Source organism: Dicentrarchus labrax, unplaced genomic scaffold (assembly GCF_905237075.1).
Source record: "Dicentrarchus labrax unplaced genomic scaffold, dlabrax2021, whole genome shotgun sequence".
Taxonomy (NCBI): domain Eukaryota; kingdom Metazoa; phylum Chordata; class Actinopteri; family Moronidae; genus Dicentrarchus; species Dicentrarchus labrax.
The window spans coordinates 9,559,570-9,581,973 of NW_026136722.1; the positions used below are offsets into that span (position 1 = coordinate 9,559,570).

The 22,404-nt window shown below is 41.9% G+C and overlaps 1 long non-coding RNA gene across 2 annotated transcripts in view; it reads left to right on the forward strand.

The window, feature by feature from the left end:
* The window catches only part of LOC127357159 (uncharacterized), a 53,742-nt gene extending 41,218 nt beyond the window's left edge, over window positions 1–12,524 (forward strand). For both annotated transcript variants that reach the window (XR_007882140.1, XR_007882139.1), the window contains exons 4-5: window positions 9,204–9,268; window positions 11,714–12,524. This is a non-coding gene — a long non-coding RNA (uncharacterized LOC127357159). The remainder of the gene's footprint in view (window positions 1–9,203; window positions 9,269–11,713) is intronic.
* Window positions 12,525–22,404: the final 9,880 nt, after the last annotated feature.

The window sequence follows — 22,404 nt, forward strand, 5'->3', positions numbered from 1 at the left end:
TGAAAATGGTGCAAATTGTCCATTACAGTTTCACACTGTCTTTGAAATCAACTATTAAAAAAAAAAAAAAAAAAAAAAGGTAAGGTTCCTGAACCCAAAGATGTTTAATTTAAAACAGAAAAGCGATGAATGCTCATAAGAAGCAGAAGTGAAGCTCAGTCATTCAGCTGACTGACAGTTTCAGCACTGGTGTAATCATTGTTGTAAATCACACTACGCATAATCATATAATAAATTAAAAGTAAACATTTACTTTTAAAGAATAAGAGGCCCTCTGGGGTTTGTTTTCATAAATCAGGGCAACCAATTATGTTTTATGACAATTATTTAACAAGCACATTTTTTTCTATATAAACAATACAAACAACATGATCTCTATTATGTACTGACATCCGCTCAAAAAAATACTTTTCTTCTTGTTCCTACAGTGTGATGTTTGATCTTCACTGTGCAGAATGATGTATGAGTAGTTTGACACTAGAAAGATGTTTTCACATTCATCTGCTGAATGTGGAAAGTGTCTCTGTGCTCATTGAAAATCAGATTTTTAAGGCCTATGAGCATGATTTGTGACATCAAAAATAGTTTGGTAGTCCATCCTGGTCCAGTATGCAATTTTTACAAGTGTGATATAGAAAGTTGAAGTCTTCAGTGCTCATACACTGAGAATGGACAGTAAAGTAAGAAACATCTTGTGTCCAAAAGGAAAACTTGTTTAGAAATAAACAAAATGCATATTGCATATTCATAGATTCTGGATTGTTTAATAAGGCAGAAGGAGGAAGAGCCTTTTTTAAGGATTTGTGGAAATTATACATTTTTGTATGTAACTTTATGCTGGCTAACTCAGCATCAGTGTCGGCTTAAAATTAAGTAGGAGTAGCTGGATATGTGTCAGTCACTGGAGATCGGTTAGGGCAAAATCAAGTTGTCACCCTACAGAAAATGGCTGACAAGAAGGCAGTGTCGCAGTGAATAATGTTGTGGTAACAAAATGGCCTTCACAGTCTGGATATCAAGCGAAGGATTTTGAGGTCAGAGCTGTAAATCAAAGTGGGAGGAGTGATTGGTTAGACTCCTCTGTTCACCATTCCTGTGTTTGTCCCCTGAGTGTTCGTCATGAAGGGTTCACAAGTGGCCACTTCTACTCACACTGATAAACAGCAGGGATTGGATCCAGACCCTACTGGGTTCTAGCTGGAGCCCAGGGGCTTGTAAACCACACAGACTGGGAATGTTAGTCATTTGTTTATTATTGGTGATATTTGCCCACTCCTAATCCAAGGATGGATTAGCCTTGATGTTGTTCCTCATCCCACCTTTTTCCACTGTTGCAGTCCTTGACATTTACATCAGGAGTTTTGCCTGTGTTAATGTGTGCATAGACAATATGTACACACAGATGCATGCAATGGCGTGCTTCTAGGCTTGTGCCGTCCGTGCATGAATGTGTGTTTAAGTGTGTGTGCCATTTTACATGTGTCGCTGAAGGATATTTGTAATCAAGGGAGTTTGACAGATATACCCTTTAACTCCATCCTATGTAACGCTGTCATCAGTGTCAATAGGAAAACTCTGTCCCTGTGGCAGATATTTTATTCCATGCAGGGGCATCTTGATCCAGAGCTTCATCGGGTGCTGCTTGCAGCTGGAAGCTTGTTTGGATCTAACAATTCAGGGCTCCAGAAAGTGTTTTTGGCATTTTATTAAATACTCCAAGAGCGTTATAGGAACCAATTAATCAAAGATGTTGAATGTCAGTGTGGCGTCGTTGGAATTGGAAATTACTGGTGTCATTAAGGAGCAAGTGGTACTTATGTGTCCAGTGTGTTGTGAAACTATTGGCTGAGAGTCACCTGGACCACAGAGAGAACAGGGTTTACTCAGCAGAGCTAACTTGTTCAGTGTGACCTTTAAAGAGCTGATCCCGAACACTGCATAAATCTGTTTCAAAACACGGCAATGCACATGCCGTACTCTTTCAGCCCTCCGTGTTTTGGGCAGGTGAGAATGTCCTGCAAATCTGTACCAACACTCAGGCCCTGCACAAAATCTGTACTCCCCAATTTCTGCCAAAAAACATACATTCAGAAGATGCAGAAACACCAGTGTCACAAGATTGACATACATATACGTTACATAGACATGTAATTATCTGCAGTATGTTTATATGTGTAGGCTTTAAGAGGCCAGAAGGTTAAGAATTTTTTTTATAATATAATACTTGTCTTAAACTTGTTTGGGTTAGAATCCCACCTCACTAGATCGAGCAAAGTGTATAGGCATGATTTAGGGAAAAGCCAACTCAAGTTTCAAGTCATTTAGGGCACATCCAAGTCAAGTCACAAGAATCTATAAGCAATTTGTAAGTCAAGATGCAAGTGGTGGTTCTACGTAGCTATGGACAAGTATAATCAGTCCAATAGTTCAATATTCAAAGTGTTTGGGAATGCAAGGCCTACAGAATACTCTATTTATTGCATGATTTTTTTGTCAGGTCAAAAGTCTCAATGTAGCTTTCAGGTCTAAAGGCATAGTTTTTATGAGTTGGGTCCAAATCAGCTTGAATCAAGCTCAGTGAAGCCTCAAACAATGATTGACCCTCCCTCTACATCCTTTCTTACCCTGCAGAAAGTGTTTTTACTCACTGCACAGGGAAGCTGTCCAGCTGAAGCGGTCACAGCTGAGCTTCATGGGGTGTTGGTTAATTGGCAGTTTTTGGTAAGTGCAGATATGCTTCACTATGCATATCTTCCTCAATGTCCCTTGTAGTATTTGCCTTTTTAAAGTGTCCTTTAATTGGCTGCACAGTCACAGTCTCCTGCTTTAACTGTCCCCTGTGGTACCTGAATGTGGCCTATTTGACCCTGAGGCCCTGGGGTGAAAACCTTACATTTGGCAGCCAAAACCAGTGACTGTTAACCAGATTTCTCTACTTTTATTTGACTCCGTTCTTTGCCCCTTTTTTCCCTCTACCTCTGTTTCTGTCTTTAATATGAGTTTTGAATGTAATTTCTTTTTCATAGGGCAACAGTATTTGGGTCTCTGAAAGGCAAAATCCGCTTGGTTTCAACACCTTTTCATAATCCTTACCTAGCCTGTGTTTGTGTGAGTGTCTGCCGGCCTCAGTCAGGACGTTCTATCAACATGGTATCATGCCTGCCTCCTCAGCCCCAAAGAACGGCCTCATATTTGGGCTCTAGAGGACCCAGACTAGTCCATCTGATAGATCTGGCCACAGCTTCTCCCCACACACACAAGCCACTTCCAACTGGGCTACATCAGCAGTACTGAAAGACCTGAGAGGACTGTGATCCCACCATGGGGTGTATGGCTGTGGCTCCGGCTGCACTACACTTTAATCCCCTTCCCTTTTAACCACAATGGGAAACATGTGCTTACTCTGTGTAGGGTACAGGCCCACCATGGGAGAGGCTGTTTACCTTCACTCTAAAACTAACATTTCACAGCTCCTTTGACCGCTTCTGGTCACTACCTCTACTGGGTTAAAAAGGTGATAGATCATTTGGTGACAATTTTGTTTCAGACAACAATTCATCACCACTGTTGCTGCTGAACAGAACTGCCTCCTCACTTCTCACCTTGTAAAATTTGACACGTAAATTTTTTTTTTTTTTCCATGCTCACAAAGGCAGGGAGATTGAGCTGTCTAATTTGTCTTGATGTAACTTTATTATCCTCTTAAATATCCATTCCAGATTGAGTTTTGGATCAGTGTTTGACACTCATGATTCCCTGCTTCTTGGTGAGAGAATTAAGAAAAACAGAAAACTGTGCTTGTCAAAACTATATCCTAAACTAGCATAATCCACCGTGTAGGATTTTCCCAGATGTGGGGAATATATCTCATCTCTAGATTTTCAACACCCAGAGCAGGGTCAGTTTGTGGTCCTTGTCCCTAAAGGTCTGTCCTGTGTCCAGTAGTAGGACAGTTGTTTCTGTGCTGGCAGGGAACAACAAGTGAGAGATGCGGTCTGTGCTGGCAGGGAACAACAAGTGAGAGATGCGGTGGTGTAAAAAGGGATCTAGCGGCCATATGCCAACCCTGAGGACAGGAAATGCATTCCAGATGAAGATACTACATTGTGGTTTATTTTACCGGTGTGTGTGTGTGTGTTTGTGTGTTGTCAGGAATGTGTGCTGTAGGACTGACCATATGTCTCTCGAGTTACATACAGACACTAGCAGCTATTTAGCAGCTGTCAATGTTGTATTCATTCGCTATGCTGTCACAAAATCTGACAACATACAAGCATGGACATAGAGAAAAGGTTAATACTCATCTTGAAAGCACCAAAAACAATTAAAGAGAAACTGTTGTCTATAAATCCCTGTCAACAAGTAAAAAACTTTGGAGTAATCTTTGTTTTGGATCTTAGTTTTGAACCTTACATTACAAATATAACTAAAAATGCATTTTATCATCTTAAAAACATTGTGGCCGTTTCTCTCTCAAGCCAATACAGAGAGAAAATAATACACGCTTTTATTACCTGATTTGATTACTGTAATATTCTACTTTCTGGTCTCCCCAAGTAGAGTATAGCTCAATTACAATGACTTCAAAACACAGCTACGCATGTGTTGATGAGGACCAGAAAAAGAGCAAACATTACGCTAGTCTTAAAGTCTTTGCATTGCCTGCCTGTGTGCTTCAGAATCGATTTTAAGATCCTTTTATTTACCTGAACCCTCTAGAAGCCTCAGGGTTGGGAGGGTGTTTTAATGCGTGAAACACATTTCACTTGTATTAAAAGTGATATACAAATAAAGTCTGATTGATTGGTTGGTTGGTTGACTTTGGCAAAAATGTTGACAGGGTTGTTTTGATGAATTACTATGTCAAGTTGTGTTTCTACACTGAGATTTATGGAAAACCAATGACCTCCCAGAATATTCCAAATCTAAAAACTTGATAGTCTAAGCTTTGGAAAATGGTTGCCAGTAACGTGAAGTAGACACATATCTGCATTTCTTTGGCCAAAACATTTAAAACCACCAGTACAATAATAACAATTCACTGGTTTACGTTGAGTTCAATCTGAGGCTTTGGTGACCAAATTCTAACTCCTGGCTGGTTGCACTGTGTGACTGACTGAATCCTGGCTTCCACAGGTGTGGCAGGTGATCTGAGGGATGAGTGAGTTCTTCCTGGGGTAACAGTAGCCCCAGCCAGCTTCCCCTGTTGCCCATCCCCAGTCTGCCCTTTCCTGTCGTCTTATCTGAGCATCCAATGCAATCTAACCCAGGGTGCGGTCCCTCTGCTCCTCAATTCCCCTCGCTGCCGGTCTCCATCGCTGGTCTTCTCAGATGTCACTGTGAAGAGAGAATGACCCGCTTGAATTGAACTTGAGTTGGGCTGACTGACAGAGTCCTGACACCCCATTGTAGGCACAACTGTTTCAGCTTCCTGCCACCCACAGCTTCCCACCCTCTGACCTCCATGGCACCAAGGGCAAAAGGAGCACAGACAATGAGCTACACAGCTGATATAATTAGAATTTTGTTTATCATGATGTACACTGAGACAGCGGTGATTCTTTTTCCAGACTTGATAGAGAAGTAATTCAAGTTTCCTTGAAAAGTTGTAAAGACAAATAAGATTTGGTTGTAGGTTGGGCCAGAGGGACATGCTGATGTAGTTGAAGGGCTTTCTGATTAGCAGAGTGGAGACTTAATGTAGATCCTGTAGGGACAGAGACTTGTACTTCCTCCAACTGTCTGGGTTTAATTAAGCGGACCAGTCAACCAGCAGCCAGCCAACTAGCTTCTTTTACATTGTAACTTAGAGCAAAAAACTTGGATAAATATGATCACTGAAGCTAAAATGTGCATAGACTTCAAAAGTGTTCAGCACCATAGAAATAAACAGTATGAAATAATTTACTCACCATGTTTTAGAACTCTTACTGTGCTTATTCAACCATGCATGTACTTATTTATCTGCTAACTCAGTCACTCAATGGAATAATTAAGCTTATGAAGAAAAAAAGAACATTGACTAAAGCAAATTTGACACTAATTTAAGTAGAAGAAACTAGTGCGATTTTCATGCTTTAACACATCAGTGCTTGGTAACCTGAATAGGACTTGAATCATTTTCGAATCATCTATCATTTGCATTCCTGCCAAACACACTATAAACATGTTTCCACATGCACTCATTCCAAAGCAGAGCTGCCAAACAGCAGTCGAGCGTTGCTGAAAGGAGGCTTATCACAGCCCTCTATGATTTTCCTTGACAAAGAAATTGTTTTGTTTTGTTGTTATTCAAGGGTATATGTGACCTAAGCTACACTCATTTTAATATACTGTATATAGTCCACGTATGCGGTATAGATATTTTGTTAGAGGACATAGGATAGTTTATATGCACATTTTGAGCCAGTATCTCTGGGCCTGGCTGATACTGGAAGTTGCGTACATTCACAAAGACGGAAAGGTTTGTGGGGGCAAAATCTGATTAAGCTGTGTGTGTGTGTGTGTGTGTGTGTGTGTGTGTGTGTGTTGTGTGTGTGTGTGTGTGTGTGTGTGTGTGTGTGTGTGTGTGTGTGTGTGACGTAGATCTGAGCCCCGAGCTTTAAATGTGTGTGTGGAGCTGCAGGCCTCAGCTCGGAAATGTAATCTGATTTGCAGAAAGCAACGGGTCGTTTCACATGACTGGTTTATAGGACCACTGGCGCAAGGTTGTGCCAGTGTCCCTGACTGGTTTGCGTGTGGATGGATGCATGTGTGCTTGCATGCTACACACCTACAAGTATTTATTTGTTTTCACAAAGTGCACTGCAGAAATATGAGCGTTTGTTAGTGTAGGCTCCTAACCAGTAGAAATAGAAAGGCGTTGAAGTTTGCTATGCGGTTGAACACAACAGAATGCTGCATTTATTCCGTTGTTCTTGGTTTTAAATAAGATTTATTTAGGAAAGGTTACATAAAAGTAAGGCCACTGCTAATTAACAGTCGATTACACATCTGGAAAAAAGTACAACTCAGCTTCAGACTCTGATGCAGGTTTTGTTTGCAACTTTCTGTTTACACGTCTCTTATAATCAGAGCTTTATTTTGAACTAATGGACCATCAGAAATTATATCAAATAATTGAAATCATCCTATAGCCTCAGCCCTCTTTAGAGGACTGCTGGGATCAAATCCCCTGAAAGCTTTGCCTCTGAATCCTCTCTGTTTTTTTAACTTTGTTTGTTGATGTTTTTTCGGGGTGGAGATTTTCGGTTGTTTTTTTAGAGCTGGATGTGGTCCATCATGTGATTTTCATTGGAGAGTGGCCGGAGGAGAAGACCACAGTAAAAGCAAGTGAGCATGCACGAGTGTGTGTTTGTGTGTCATCTGGCCTCGTTAATAAATGCAGGTTGTTTCCCATCTGGGGGTCATCAGTTGTGGTCATCCCATACACGAGTGGAAGCGAGAGGGGCCCTAGCAGGTTACGTTTGCAACTGTGTGTGCTTCTTGGTGTGTACATGCTTGTGTTTACATATAAGCATGCATAGAACTTGTGAGTTGTAGTCATGCCTGTCTTTTCTGAGAGGTTCAAGTATGAGTGCTTGGTGTTTGGTTGTGTGCTTTCTTTCCCTTGTGTGTGGAGAGCTCATAAGCAGGACGATGCAGCGGGCAGGAAGCTCTGATCCCATCAGGCATGTCAGCAGGGGCAGTTTTTCATAAGGTAGTAATCTCACCACACAAAGGGGTGTCCAATATAAGAGAGAGCCCCTACCCCTGAGCTAATCAAGACCTGACCAACCCTTCTCCTGGCTCGCCAACCCTCTAAACATTACCTCATCTGGAGGCTTAGCCTAGCCACATGCTGCTCCAGCCTGCTGGTGTACATGATAACTCACTTAGCTCTGTACGATAGCTAGAAAAAAGGGAAATATAAGAAGGGATATAAAAGAAATGGGACCAGCACACAACTACCTATGGTGCCTGGTGCCAGGGAAAGGTATTTTAAAAGGGAGAGGAAAGAAAGAATCATTTTACCATGTCCTCCAGAAACTCTGGGAAGCAATTTGCCGGTATTCAGTTTCTCTCCCCGCCGTCCTGTTATTGCTGTTTTCCCCTCAACTCTTGGAGCCTTCAACCTGAAAGGAGGTTCTTAGGTTCAGGCTTTGTGTCACTCGGAAACAGTGCATTTGTTGCCAAGGTAACAGGTCTGGGACAGTGAAAATCAGAAGCAGAAAGCACCTTTGTCCGTGAAAGGATGAAGAGGGGACTGGAGCTGTCGTTGGTCCAGAGAGCACAGCTTCAGTCTTAAACATGACTGTATCAAGAAACGTGTCATCAAAAAAAAAGTTTCTCGATCCAATATCTCCCTGAACCTGTTAACCTTATAAAATATAACCAGCACAGCACGTAATCTTAAATGGTACAATGGAAAAGCCACTTTGATTGCCTCCATTTCCCTGACCTGCCAGCTACTGCAAAGCTCCACTGAAACCTTAGATTTACATTAAACAGAGTGGAGTGATCTATGTCGCAACTCCAGGTTTGACTTTTTAAATGTTCTGTGAAGATACTGGAGAAGGTCTGAGTCATGTGGTCATTATAAAACCAGCCTAAAGAGCCTTAAAAATAATGCAACAAGAAGGTAGTCGAGTTGAGTGATAGATAGCCTAAGCCTGAGTAAGAGAACCTTTTTCTAGATTATGATGGTTGAGCGACAGACATTTTTTTATCACCCAGCAGCTGGCCCTTGATACCAGTAGCTCCCAGCCTTCTTGACATATGTGCCGTTAAACTGAAACTGAAACACTGTATATGTGTTCCATTTGTCACTGTTTGTATGTATTTTTGACAAATGTTTCGAGGCATAAAGACATAAAAATGAACTAGTATTTCAAAAGAAAAATACAATAATCTAAAAACATCAATGCAGTTTTGTGTAGCATTTTTTTCCTTCTTTTTCAGTTTTCTTACCCTGTCACTAAGAAGGGAAGGAAACCACTATACTGTAACCTCATAATACCTATGAAAACAGAGGAAGGAACTGATTGCTCTCTCATTGTACTGTGATAAAATAAATATTTGTTGGAGTACTTGGTTAATGCAAGTTTGGGCAGAGCTGGACTAAAAGACATCTGAATCTGCAGTTTTTTGCCGACTTTTGTGTGTACTATTGAATGAACTCTTCTTTGAATCATTCCATTTTCCCATCCCTTATCTTTTTTCAGATGATCTCAGGTGAGCACTCAGAAGAGGCTGACTAATGGAAACACGATCTCAAGAGATTCAGCAGGTAGGGATGACTGTTTTTTGTTTGATCTTCATCCTGTGAAATATGAGAACATACGGTGCAATCTTATTATGAACTGACAGTTGCTATAAACAACCTGAGTATGGTACATTCACTGATCAAAAAGAACTTAGAAGGGCTTGGAACCCCCCACTAGGGGTCGCCAATGCTTTATGGAGGGTCATGAGGCCTTCTTGATTTTAAGGGTGTTAAAACGTAAAAAATATACGGCTGTATTGGTCAAAAAAGAAGCCTATTAAGTATGTATGTTCAACATTTTATTAATGCTTAATACTGAGAGAATTATATTAAAAGTTTCACAATATTATCAGAAAAACTCATCTCTGGTACAATATTTACTAGAAATAAATGTTCAGTTATTGCATAATATATTGTGCAATATTTGGGTTCATTGTTCAGTTTATCAGTTGTTCTGTTCTGCAATTGTTATGCATTGAATATAATATGAGTCAGGGGCTGTCAGTTTACTCAGTTAATCATAGAAAAGGGGTCCCTTAAGGAAAAAGGTTGTGAACCACTGGTGTAGTTCACATGTATGTGAGACATGATAAGGGAGGTGGCACTGGCTTAATGCCCATGTTCTTTCTTTTTTTATTGTGTAACTCAAGTCATGACAGCACAGTAAAGAATGCAGTGGCACAGAGATATCACTTCAAACACGGCGTCTCTCAGGAGCCTCAGATCCTTTCAGTGAACTGAATGAAGATATGCTTTGATGACCCACCACAGAGTCGGTGGCCTTCAAATAAACCTGTTGATGGGCTTGTGTGGGGCAGCCAGCAGGCTGAATGAGCGGTACTGTATACGTGCGCCTCCCAGGGTAACCGTGGGTGTTCTCGATGGAGGTCAAACATGCTTGACCCCAACATGAGTAGTTTTTTTTCTATAGATTTTAGGCTTGCATTTTCTTATTTTTTTCCTTCTACCAGCTTCTCTGGGTAAGTGAAGGGGAACTGTGTGTGTGGATGGCAGTGTGCCAGCAGACAGGTACAGTAGATGTGCTGATGAGGGAGGGTGATAGGGGCCGGCCTCAGTTGCAGCCCCAGGCACAGACAGGCATACATGGGCAGGCTGAGACTCAGAGGCAGGTTGGGACCTGGTTCTGTATGCTGATGCTGCTCCAAGGGCTCTGCTCCAAGGTGAGGCATAGGAGACAAACGTGGGAAGGGAAAAAACAGAATAGAGGGCAAATGGAGAGAGAGAGACAAAATCCAGAAAAAGGGTGACTGTTGAGTGGTGAAGTTGAAAAAGCTTAAAACAAAAAGTGAGGGTAGATAATAGAGTGTTAACAAAAAGCAAAAGAGCTAAGACCAGGGGAAGCTAGCTGGAAAAAGATGATGATGTGTGAGGCCTAGGGGAAGGAGAGAGAGGTGAAGGAAGAGGGAGATTAAGAAATGGTACGAGAGTGAGGCCACATCCTGTAGGCTGGTGGAACGTGACTCCTCGCAGGTAAAGCAACTCAGAGGTGCAGACAGGCAGAAAGAAAATGAGAAACATTGATGGATGACTACTTATTCTCTGACACATTTGCTCCTACCCCGGGCAAAGAACAGGCGGGACAGGCCGGTCCCGCCACTCTGCTGCCATGACAACTGCAGGGCTGAGTGTGTGGATGGTGTGTTGGGGCAGACAACATAATGTAATTTTGTGTGGGCGGTTGTACGCGCAAGCACAGGTAAAGCAGAGTTGTTGTCAAGAGGCCACCTACCTGCATTACCTCATTGTGGGATTTTCTGACGTTAGGGGTTAGAAAAGCAGATGTTGTACACCGATCAGCACTGCTCTCATAAGACAACAACATAACCATTCAGCTGTTCTGGATATAAAAACAATTTTCTCATCTTCTTCCTCACTTATATTCTAGATAGAAGTAATATGTCATTTCTTTAATCAATGAAATGGGACATGTCTTTTTAATCATGTTTTGGCCTGCAGTGATACTAGGGTGACATCTTAATTCTGGTTTTGGACTGAAAAGTAGCTCATTCCAGCTGCACTGTAAGAAGTCCTGTTGATCCGTATCCCCACCGCTGGAAGTAAAACACACAGGCTGGACTTTGCCACTACTCATAATGTGATAATTTCAGCTGTGGATAAGGCTCTGGGTGGTTCATCTGCAACTTCTTTTTGCCAGTTTGAATCCCCAAGTCCTTTTTTGTGTGGAAAGTTTGTGAAAGCAGCCAAATCCGTTTCAATCTGCTAAATGAATCAGCGGAGCAGATTGATCAGTTTTGGGTGTTTTATGAATCTCTGGTTATTTGAAGTAACATCACCGAACAGTTACTTTTAACATTAAAAAAAAGTTGCCAGAAAGGATTAAATACGTCTAATTTTCTTTTGCATGGGTATAAGAAACATGTGTCAATGTTCAAGCTTCAAGTGGTTTTTGGCCTTAGTCAATCATTAGTTTCTGTATTATGTTTCTAGGATCATACTAAATCCTGGTTTGGACTGTGGACCAGCATCCCCTGCAGCAGATGTTTGCTCCTGGCATGGCTGCGAACAGCGTGAGCTCCATCACTGACAGTCTCGCTCTCAGGATCCAGCGCAGCTTGGACCTGGAGAAGCAGTGACATAAACTCAGCAGGACAGTGGAGTGTATTCTGCTGCTCAGACATTATGGAACAGATCAGTCAACCCTGTCTGGAGAGCTGCTCGATAGGAAAGTCAGCTCGATGAATGTACACTTACCAGAATTACCACAATGGATCTACACATTGTTTGACTTTTTCTAAATTGAACCTGGATTAATATTTTCCTGCAATGTACATCTGCTTTTGATATTCAGCGTTTATTCACACTGTTGCTCATACACTGTAGTTGTGACATACACTGTGTTATTCTGGATACAGTATCAACAAGTGCTGGAACTGTAAATGGAAAATAATCAGATTCAGATATTTTCATTTTTTAGCTCTAATTTAACAGGCTGGAGACAGCGGGTACACCAGTGCAGTCACATACAAGGTTTATCTAGTGAAGAGAAGATTCTCCAGAATGATTACTCAGGCACTAGAAATGTAACGTTATAATTTGCTGTCTTGTAATTGCGATGACAAAGAGGCCATTGTAACCAAGGTGCTGATGAATGCAAACCAAAAAAATGTGTCACATTGGCAGCCTGTGTTTGATTAATAATCCTGTTAAGGTGTTTATTCTCATGCTGATTGATAGCCCCATAACGTTTGTTGTGTCTGTAAAACCCTGTTAGCAGAAATTAAAAAAAAAGGAAAATGTATCCAAGCTGGTGCCTGTTTGTTTTGTCATTGCAGCTGCAGATATGTGAGATTAATAACTGATAAGATGCTTTTGTGATGTTCGTTATGTGTCTGTTCTTGCTGTTTATCACGCTGGCTTTATTACTAGTTAGGCCAGTATGTGCCAATCTGCCACTCAGTAGACTATCAGGAGTTGTATTATTCAAAGTCAAAATTATGTTTAAAGTCAAAATACGCTTTGAAATATTGATGAACTGAAAGTTATTGGGAGTCACATGATTTTATGTCACTAATACCAGTGTGAATAGTAGGTCAATTGTGAAGTAACGTGAAAAAACTAAAATAATTTATTTTAATCATATGTTTTCCTGAAAAAAATGACATCAGGGAAAATGTGTTTGCCTGCTGAGCTGAGTGTCTGTAAACCTTGTTATATATAATGACATTGACAGAGAAGTGCTTAAATGTCACAGATCAACATGAGTCAAACCTCAGGTTTTTGCTGTTTTGTGGATAGAAATATCCACAGCGCCTCGTTGACATTTCAGTGTACACTAGAAATGCATTTTATTGTTTTCAAATAGTTTAAGTGAGTTCAACAATTCAGGACTAACTTCCCATTGAACTGTCAGCTTCAGCTGTGATTCAATAAGAACTGGCTCAGGGGGGCTACAGGCCCTGCAGGGGACGGGACATAGGTGCAGGAGTGCAGAGTAGCAGAGTTGCTAAGGGGGTAATTATTCCTCAAGGGGTTGCTTATTGTTGTCTTTCTCTCAGCAATAAAACAAAGCGGATCAGGTTTGGCTCCACTGCAGTGTGCTCAGGCTTTTATTCTGGCGTTTGACAATGTTCTGACAAGTTGTTCAAAGCATCATGGGGATCATATTAAGAATCAAATTTGTGGGGGACGAGGTCATCGGCATCTGAAAAAGAAAAGGAGTGTGAAGGCCCCGGCGTTGATGTTTTGGAAGTTGAGCTTCATGACATCTTTATGGCCCTGCTTATGGTCAACAACATTAGCATGTCCACAATGGACTTCCCTGCTTGCCTACCCCTTCCCCCCACTTTTTTTTTTCTCCCCCGCTTTTTCTCACACACATACACAGCTCAGGGGAAAAATGACCTCTCTGCAGCTCTCAATTCACTGCACTTCTATAGCCCTGAATGGACCGGCTCAACAAAAGGTGACATAATTTTCTCAGGGTTTGATTGGCCCCCTCCATGCCACAGGATGACATCATGCAACCCCCCTTAACACATCACAACCAGCACCAACACACAACCCGCCTCTCCATGTTCTTGGATGCTGGGTTGCCAAGACAACAGAGCTAGGCCCAGGCTGTGGGGCAGGACTTGGCAGTATATTGCGGCTTGGCTGTCCATAATGAGCTCAGGCAGCGTTGCTCTTGTGTTTGCGGTAAACACTCTTGGGAAACGATAGAAGGAGACGGGTAAGAAGGGGAGGGATGAGGAACGCTGTCTTGGATATCATGGAGGCTTCCCTCTTCATTCCACCTCTCCCCTATACGGGGTGTTGATGTAACGTTCTGCAATAAAAGTATTCCACCAAAAAGTGTCAAGCCGCAAACTTTTAATGTCAAGCATGAGCTTTGTGTCGACCACTGAGCTCTCACTTGAAGCTCTGCCAAGTTTTGGTGCAAGTTTCATTGTGTCTCACTTTCTCTCTCATGAGGTTCAAGGAGGGAGTGTGTGTGCTTGTGGGGTGAAAGAGGGGGGCATTTGAAGAGGGATGTGGGCTCATGCACAGCCCTCAAGACATGATTAATTTTCTTTGATTAATGAAGACATTGTTGTAGTGGAGCGGATTCTCGCCTTTAGGTTTATGTTCATCCTTATCCGTACCCTTTTCAGTATATTAGCATATCTACTATACATTTTTTTTATAGAAATTTTATTTTAAGATGCATTGCATGTTTTCACAGATAAACTCTTTTTTCCCTCTTTTTCTATGTACCCACAATTTGAAAAAGAAGTGAAATCGGGGTGTTCCTCTATTCATTGGTGTATGACGTCAAGTAAAAAAATCCAGGGTTCTCCCACAGTATCGGAGCCAAAAGAGCTGCTATTGGCTGCCTTGCTCAGCTCAGTTCAACCTGTGACCCTGACTAATAAATGCCACTTTTCATGCTGGTGTACATCCAGGACTATTACAGGCCCTGTACACCAGAGTATCACACACATACAAATGGCCGTTTCCCCTTGGAATTGTCGTTAATGAGGATAATTTGAAGTGAGGTTGACATGCAGCCCAGAGCCAAACCTTGTTGGTTCCAAACACTCCTGCAGCATAGACGCCTTTAAGCGCACTCCAAACCATTTCCTCAAATTGGCGCTGCATCTGAAGAAAAAAATGACACAATTACTACTTGGTCTTGGAAAAGGCCCACATGTTGAATGTTACATATTGCATTCAAGAGTCATGTATGACACATGGTAGTGCTGGTACGTACCGTTTTTAATGGAAAACTTTTTTGCTCTTCCCATACAGCTTTCTGTCTTTATCTTGTCCATCATGCCAAGACTCTTGCCCACTTTAAAGTGCACCTCTTACAGTTTTCATGCTTTTTCTTTCTTGCTGTTCCTTGTGGTGTGATGTGATTAACTGTGGTGTGCCGGGTTGGCCCCTCCTTGGACTTCCTTGGAAGAAAGCATAGCTTTAGTGGGTTTTTGAGCTTGGATGAGCGTTGACTGGGTATCGGTTACCTCTGGCATGCTGAGGGTGCGTGGGCTCCCAGTGACCATGACGTCGATCCACTCAGCTCTGCTTGCACAGGAGAAATGGTGGGAATCCACTACTTTCCCTTTTCTCTGTATTTTCCACAATTGTTCTTTATAGATGTAAACTATTTTCCAACAGGTTTTCACTTTCTAATGTGTCATGGGATTTACCTTGAGTTTATTACGACCACATTTACCCAAGTAAGAACTTTATCATTACACAAACAGCAAATTGATAGTGACATTAAGGTTATGTACTTCCCAAAAGTCATAAAACATGCAGCAGTGTTTCTGGTTTATTCATGGTGACAGCCTTGATTGGCAAGGTGACATAGATGAGGCAGTTGCATGGGAAACCATCCCTCAGTTTGGCAAAGCACCCTCTCTCACCCTCTCCATCCCTCGCCTCACTCCCTCTCTCTTAATCCCCATTGAGAAGGGGTAGGGGGAGTCTCGGGGAAACAGGAGAGGATGAGGAGGAGGAGGAGGAGGGGAGCGACAGAACAGGCCAAAGGCTCCACTGACATCCATGGGAATCTGCAGATCCATTCACTGGTAATTATTAGCATCAATGCAGAGAGGCAGTGGCAAGGCAAGGGGGTGGGGGGCAAGGGGGTGTGGGAGAGTTTTGGGGGTGGGGTTGGGCAGGATGGAGAGGGGGGTGGGTGTAATGAGAGTGAGAGAGGTGGTGAGGTGGAGAGTGATGTGGTTTAACTTTCAATTATGGCAAAGATGATGTGAGCTTGACCTTATGAGCAAGCAGATTTTGATTCAGCGCAGCATTTCCCTTTTGCGTCTGGTCTCTGGAGAAGTGATTACAAGAAAAGAAATATTTATAGACAGAGGAACTATACAGTACACTATCAAATGTGAAGCCAGTGATCATGAACATTTTATCTCAAATAAAAAAGTCCTTTGCCCTTTGGTTTTTATATTTTAGGTCACACATGATTGGGCAAGTGCTTTTCAGTCATTTACAGTCAGTACTGATCAGCAGTCGGTCTACTTCCTCATACTTTAGGAGTTTAACTTAAAGGACCAGTGTGTAGCATTTAGTGCCATCTAGCAGTGTAGTATCTAGCAAATTACAACCCGCTCACCTCACCCACCAATCCAAGTGTGAAGGAGAAACTACGGTCACCTCAAAACTCACGGAAACGAAAAAACACAATTCTTATTTTCAGGTGATTATACACTAATGAAAACATAGCTATGGATATTATATTTAAATTATACTAATATACCTTTCCTAAAAGTTACACACTGGACCTTTCATTTGTTGCATTATTATTTACCTCTTAATGACACATTCTTCATGCAAGTATATCATGCAGATGTGTGAGACAGTAAAAGACTTCATGTGCATGTGTGCTTCCTGCCTGTCTGGTAGATGCTCTCAAGTCCAGGATGCCAGCCCTCTGTCCCCTCTACATCATACATCACACTGACAGGCCATTTCACTCCTGGATTCAGAATTCCAACAGAGAGACCACCTCAAACACTTTGAGTTGTCCCTGCTTGGTGAGAACGTCACTCCCAGCCCGCTGAACACCACGTTTGAACTTCTGCCCACTTTTGGCCGCTGAGGCCAATCTGTCCGACAGGGGAAATTATGACAAATGATTTTTATTTTCTCCCTTTTTTTCCCTTCAAATTTTGAAAACTTTCCAGCAGAGGATGATTCAGCAAGCAACTGTAGTGGCTTGACCTTTATTGTCTGACTGGCAAAGAGGAAGGATCAGATTTAAATGGAAGACACTTACATTCTAGAGGTGCGTTTTTCCCAACAGTGTTGTTCATTTCTTCTCTCTGTGAAAGAAATGTCACGTCAAAGGTCAGGTCAGTACTTGTCCACTTAGTTAGAAGCTCTGGTGATATTCTGGAGTTTACCTTGGGAAACACAGTCAGATAGAGATGTCTCATTATGTCTCTGGTGAATTTAGACAGAGGGTGTCAACCTGTCAACTGTAGGGACAAATGATGTCTTCAAGTGAAGCTGTCAGAAAGAAATGTTGGCCACACTATTTGTGTAGTATGCATGCAGTATTAGAAGAAAATATATTATAATTTTGATATTATATTTGTATGTGTTTGCAGTATATTTATGTGTTTGAAAAATAAAAATGCCAGGCAATATTTTGAAGTTGATCATTAGAAAACTGAAAAAGCAGATATGAAAATCATACGCTGACATGTGAAATATTCAGAACAACATACTAATATGTAAATTGGTGACATAGAAAATGCTTCCTGTTTCACATGATAAATTCACGTTTTCCTCAAAATGGTCTCAACATTTTACTTGTGCCTCTGGGAAGTCATGTCCACTTCCTTGACTAAATCCCTGTTTACTACTGTTGTTAAACAAGTAGGTAGAGCACCTTGTCTGTGTTTGGAACCTCCCATAGCACAGACACATTCAAAGATCCCATATAGTGCCTTACAATGGCTGATAAGTGTATTCTTGCTGCCTCCTGTATGAGTAGTTGCTGATGAGCTCTGATGATATTGTGCAAAGGTTCCAGTGATTTTGTATGAGAGCGAGTTGCTTTTTGTATGCGAGTTATAAGCTGTGATTACACTGTATATCAGGATCTCATTATTTTATCTTGTCAGTTTGCTGCCTCCCACACTGCAGGAATCCTCTGGTCAGAGAAAGGAGTGACCCCTTGACCCATGCACACAAAGTTCCTTTTTACATGCAGCACATGAATTTCGTTTCCTGATGTGTAGAGTTGGCAGAGGGGTGAGGAACAACGAGAACTCACACAGCCATCTATCACAATGCTTGCACGAAGAAGATGGTGGTGTTGTGTCACTCATGCAGCAGCATAGTGTGCAACACGGATGTATTCCTGCACAAGGTCTGAACCCATTCCCCCAGAGATCTCAACAGAGACTACCTAAAACACACTCTAGGTATTGCAAACACACACACACACCCTCACACACATAGACATGTATCTCACATAGCCAATCCCAGTTCCAGATAAGACCTGTCATTCCTGGGTCTGGGATGGTCGATAGCCATCAGCTCTCAGGGTAGTCAGGCCCCGTTTACACAACCAGTGAGGCCCTCAGCACCAACATGCACTTCTGATTCAGCTGCCTGTTGCACATGTATCTACACCAGGAGAACTGCTGGACACCCATATTTGCATACAGCCAAGGAAATAACAAAGATATGGAAAAAAAAACCAACACCATCTACTCCTTTCCCACCTTCTGTTGGGGACCATAGCACACTTTAAAACTACCTGTGTTCATGCAATACGCTGAAAAATGACTGAGGTTCAGGCCAAATCAAATATTCTAACATCTTATTGAGTTTATATTTAGGCTGTTAATGGTTGATGAAGATACCAAAGAGGGTAAAGGTTAAATCCTGACTACATCCTGTCGGCAGAAATCTGAGGAATCCAAGACAAAATTAGGCCTGATTTTTTTTTTCTTGAAACAGAGGATGATCAAAATACTGCAGACTCAGGGTTTTTCTTCACTTGTGTTTGTATTTCAAAGGCCGCTTTGTCTTCCTGTTCATCCTGCTTGAAATGTAGCCCAGAAAGTTGACATTTTATGATCTTATCAGCGAGCCCCAGAATGTTCTTGTCCTCACAAGAAACTCAAAACGCTTCCTACTTCTTCGAAAGCTCTGGGTTCTACACCATTCATAATTCTTTAGAGTATATCATGTTTAATCCATTTCGGGTGCATTATGAGTAAGTAAGTAGCATGGTACATAATCATCACATTTCATGTTTCAACAGTCATTTTAATTTTGAGAGCCTCAAAGTCTGTTAATGACAAAATTTTAATTAATGTTTTTTTCATTTTTTACTTTTTAGTTTAACATAATTTGATCAAAGAAGTTCAAGTCTAGTTCATCATAGAGGCACAATGTACATAAACATGATAAGCAGCACATATTATGTCTGTGATGTTTATAATTTTTTTGTTAAAGGTGCCCTGTGGATTTTTCCAGTAAACAAAGTGTGTTTACATTCAGTGTTAGTCACCGAAGCACATTATGTGTATCTTTGAGAGACTTAACAAATCTGATGCAAGTGTTTGCAAAGCAGTTTTTTTCTTTGCATCTGCATTGTTTACATCTATGTTTACTTGACAGCAGTCTTCTTCTTCCCTGCCTCTGTTGGCAAATTACTGCATTTCTTGGTGCATTCTCTCCACTTGTAGATTGATGTAATCATGTGAAGGCACTGCGTGTCCTCATCAGCCGTGTGCCTTTACGCGTGCACTGTTGTACACACACAAAGGAAAGGGGAAATGTTGACCCATATGTGAAAACATTGCTCCACAGCACTACTAGTGGTCAAAAACTCTGTAGGGTACCTTTAAGAAAGGACAAAAGAAAATGGTTCACTAGTAAAGATTTTATATCGGTCATTTATTCAATAGTGACACTTTAATGTCCTCCAAATGGTGATTCTAATTTCAAAGCCAATCCAATCATGAAATATTTTATGGACTTTTTCAAAACATCTGTAGAGTATTTCTAGAATTTAAGCTGAGTGAATTTTAGCAGTTCAAAAGTGTCTGGACACAACTCAGCAAGTCCATTTGCTAAAACAACACAGTAATTGAGCTGAGCTATTCCCGAGAGTTTACTTTAACTGTGTGCAGAAACAAACATGAATTCACTCATTTGAGGGAATTTTATTTGGATGGAGAAATGCATAGCACTGGCCTTTGTCCAGTCAGTGAGAGTTCTGGAGTAAAGTGCAGCAGTAGCGTCTGTCAGTAGCAACATACGACACATAATATAACCTGATCAGGCAAAGCGGAGCACTAAAATAACCTTTTTTCAGCCCAAAAGGCCAGACCCTCTGAATATCGATGTTTTGTGTGACATGCTTATATGCTGAAGCACGTTTGGATTTTCTGCGGCCCATAGGAACACACATCAATCACTGACAGTGAGTGGTGTTTTAGGGTGGGTGCCTGATGTGACTAAGTCAAGACTGTGCAAAGTTTTCCAGCAGTTGGCTCCATGGGAGAACAGGGCCATGGGGTTGTGTGCCTCCCAGCCTCTCTTCTGCCAATCTGGTTGCAAGACTCTTGTGCCAAAATGCTGCCTACACTGGCTGCTGATTGTTTATATTGTTCAGTTTGAGAAAATACAGGAACTTTTAACTGTGCTTTTGTTGCTTTGTGTGTGTGCTTCTGTCAGGTGTGATTTAATATAACTTCTTAGAAAATGCCTGCATGGTGTGATTCAGCTTTTCAGTAAATTCAAATGTGAAAAGTTTCATTGTGCTCACTGGTGGATACAAAGCATTCCCACGTTGAATCCTCCTGAGAACAGCCATTAGCAAAAAGTCCCATCTACAGCTGAAGCAGTTTGAATGACATTGTCATCTTTGCAGGTGAGTGTAATTTGGCACCTGTTAGGATCAGGCCCTGTTTCTCATGAGACAAATATCTTTTGGTATAATTAGAAATCACAGAATTGTAGTGTGTGAAGGTACTCTAACTGAAATCCTTTCATTTCATGAGAAAGCAGTATACTTACCACTGAATAATCTTTCTTTCACCCAGTTGCACACCCTTTGTTCACTCCTTAAAGACTACACCTAAGAGACCTAACTCAATCTGATAACACTGCTGTACTCATACTTGACATATACTGAGAATCAGACCATTAAATGCCCTTCTGTCAAGTCCTTCCTGTTTTATTCCTGTCATCTCACATTTGACCATCTGCATTCAGTTGAAGCACCTGGGAACTCCCCAAAGAGAGGGAAAGCAAGAGAGGGACTTATTCAGTATAGCAGATAGAGGGAAGTGACAGTGACTTTGTGGTCTAAAATGGGGAAACTTTCAGCTCAACTATCTAAAGAATCCCTCCAGCATAGCTGTGCTAGGCTCTTGTTTATGTGTTTACAACCAGGGCATGTTGGAGTCACTCAGTGAGCCAATGGACAATGGGTGTGAATCTGTGGGTTTACGGCTGGAGCCAAGCTTCGCATATTACATGATTAGGGCTCTAGTGATGGCCATAATGACAGCGGTGGTTGTGGGGTTACCGAGGGGTTACGACCGGCTGAGGAAGAGCCACAGTTTATTGCCACTGGGGGATCAATTAACTGTGACACCACAAAGTTTTTTTCGGTTTTACATCCAGAAATTGGTGTAATTTAAAGCCATTTAAAGGCATTATTTACAGCTGTTTCCGACTACAAAAAAATGTTTAAACTTTGCCGTTATATGGGGAATAGTTTGAAATGATCTTAGAAGGTGCTTAGTACGGTTGATAACAAACAAATGTGGGATAGATGGATGGATGGGAGTGAAAAAAGTGTCCGGGGACTGAAACACATCCTGTCAGCTGAGCTCCCTCCTTCCCTCCACAGCTTGTGCTCCCAACTGCATGCAAGCTGATGTGTGGGTTGAAGGGGTCTCTCCTCAGGGTGTCCAGCTGAATCGGGGCTCGGCCTGGAGAAGTGCTCTGGGGTTACCTGACCTTTTGACCCCTGGGTTAACCTCTCAACTTCATCTTTCCCTAGGGCCAAACACATAGCCATACTGAATGCATTAACCCACTGACCCCCTCTGTCCTGCTTATTGATACACAAGACACTTCAGTCTCACTCAGTAGTAACAATAGCTATTATTATACGCCTCAAGACACTCATTTACAAATAGTATGAAACTGTATGAAGCGTTTGAGGTGACCAGGAAATTGAGGCTTTGCATGTGAGCAAAAATTCAGAGAATGCTAATGCTGAGTGGACAGGGGCAGTTTAGGACACAGTCACGCCAACAGCAGGCTCAAAGTCTGTTCAGCCAGACTTAGCCATAGCTGTTCAGCAGCTCCTGATCGAAGTTGAAGGCTGATTTTCCAGGCCTGCAGGCTGCAAGGCTGCCAGGCTGGTCAGGTGGAAGGCTCGGGGCTGGGTGACTGCCACGGGGTAGCACCACTCCTCCCTTAGTCCCTGATCTGCCCAGCGTGCACAGGACTTAGGGCAAAAGCTCGGGATTATCTCCACTGCACTTCCACCCCTACCACCCACTACCTCCTCACAACGCAACACCACGCAGTATTTCACCTCCTCCCTCCCTGCTCTCTGCCCTGCACCTGCATGACAACAACCAATAAACACACATGCACATTAATCTACAGGACTGACCAGATTTTCTTGA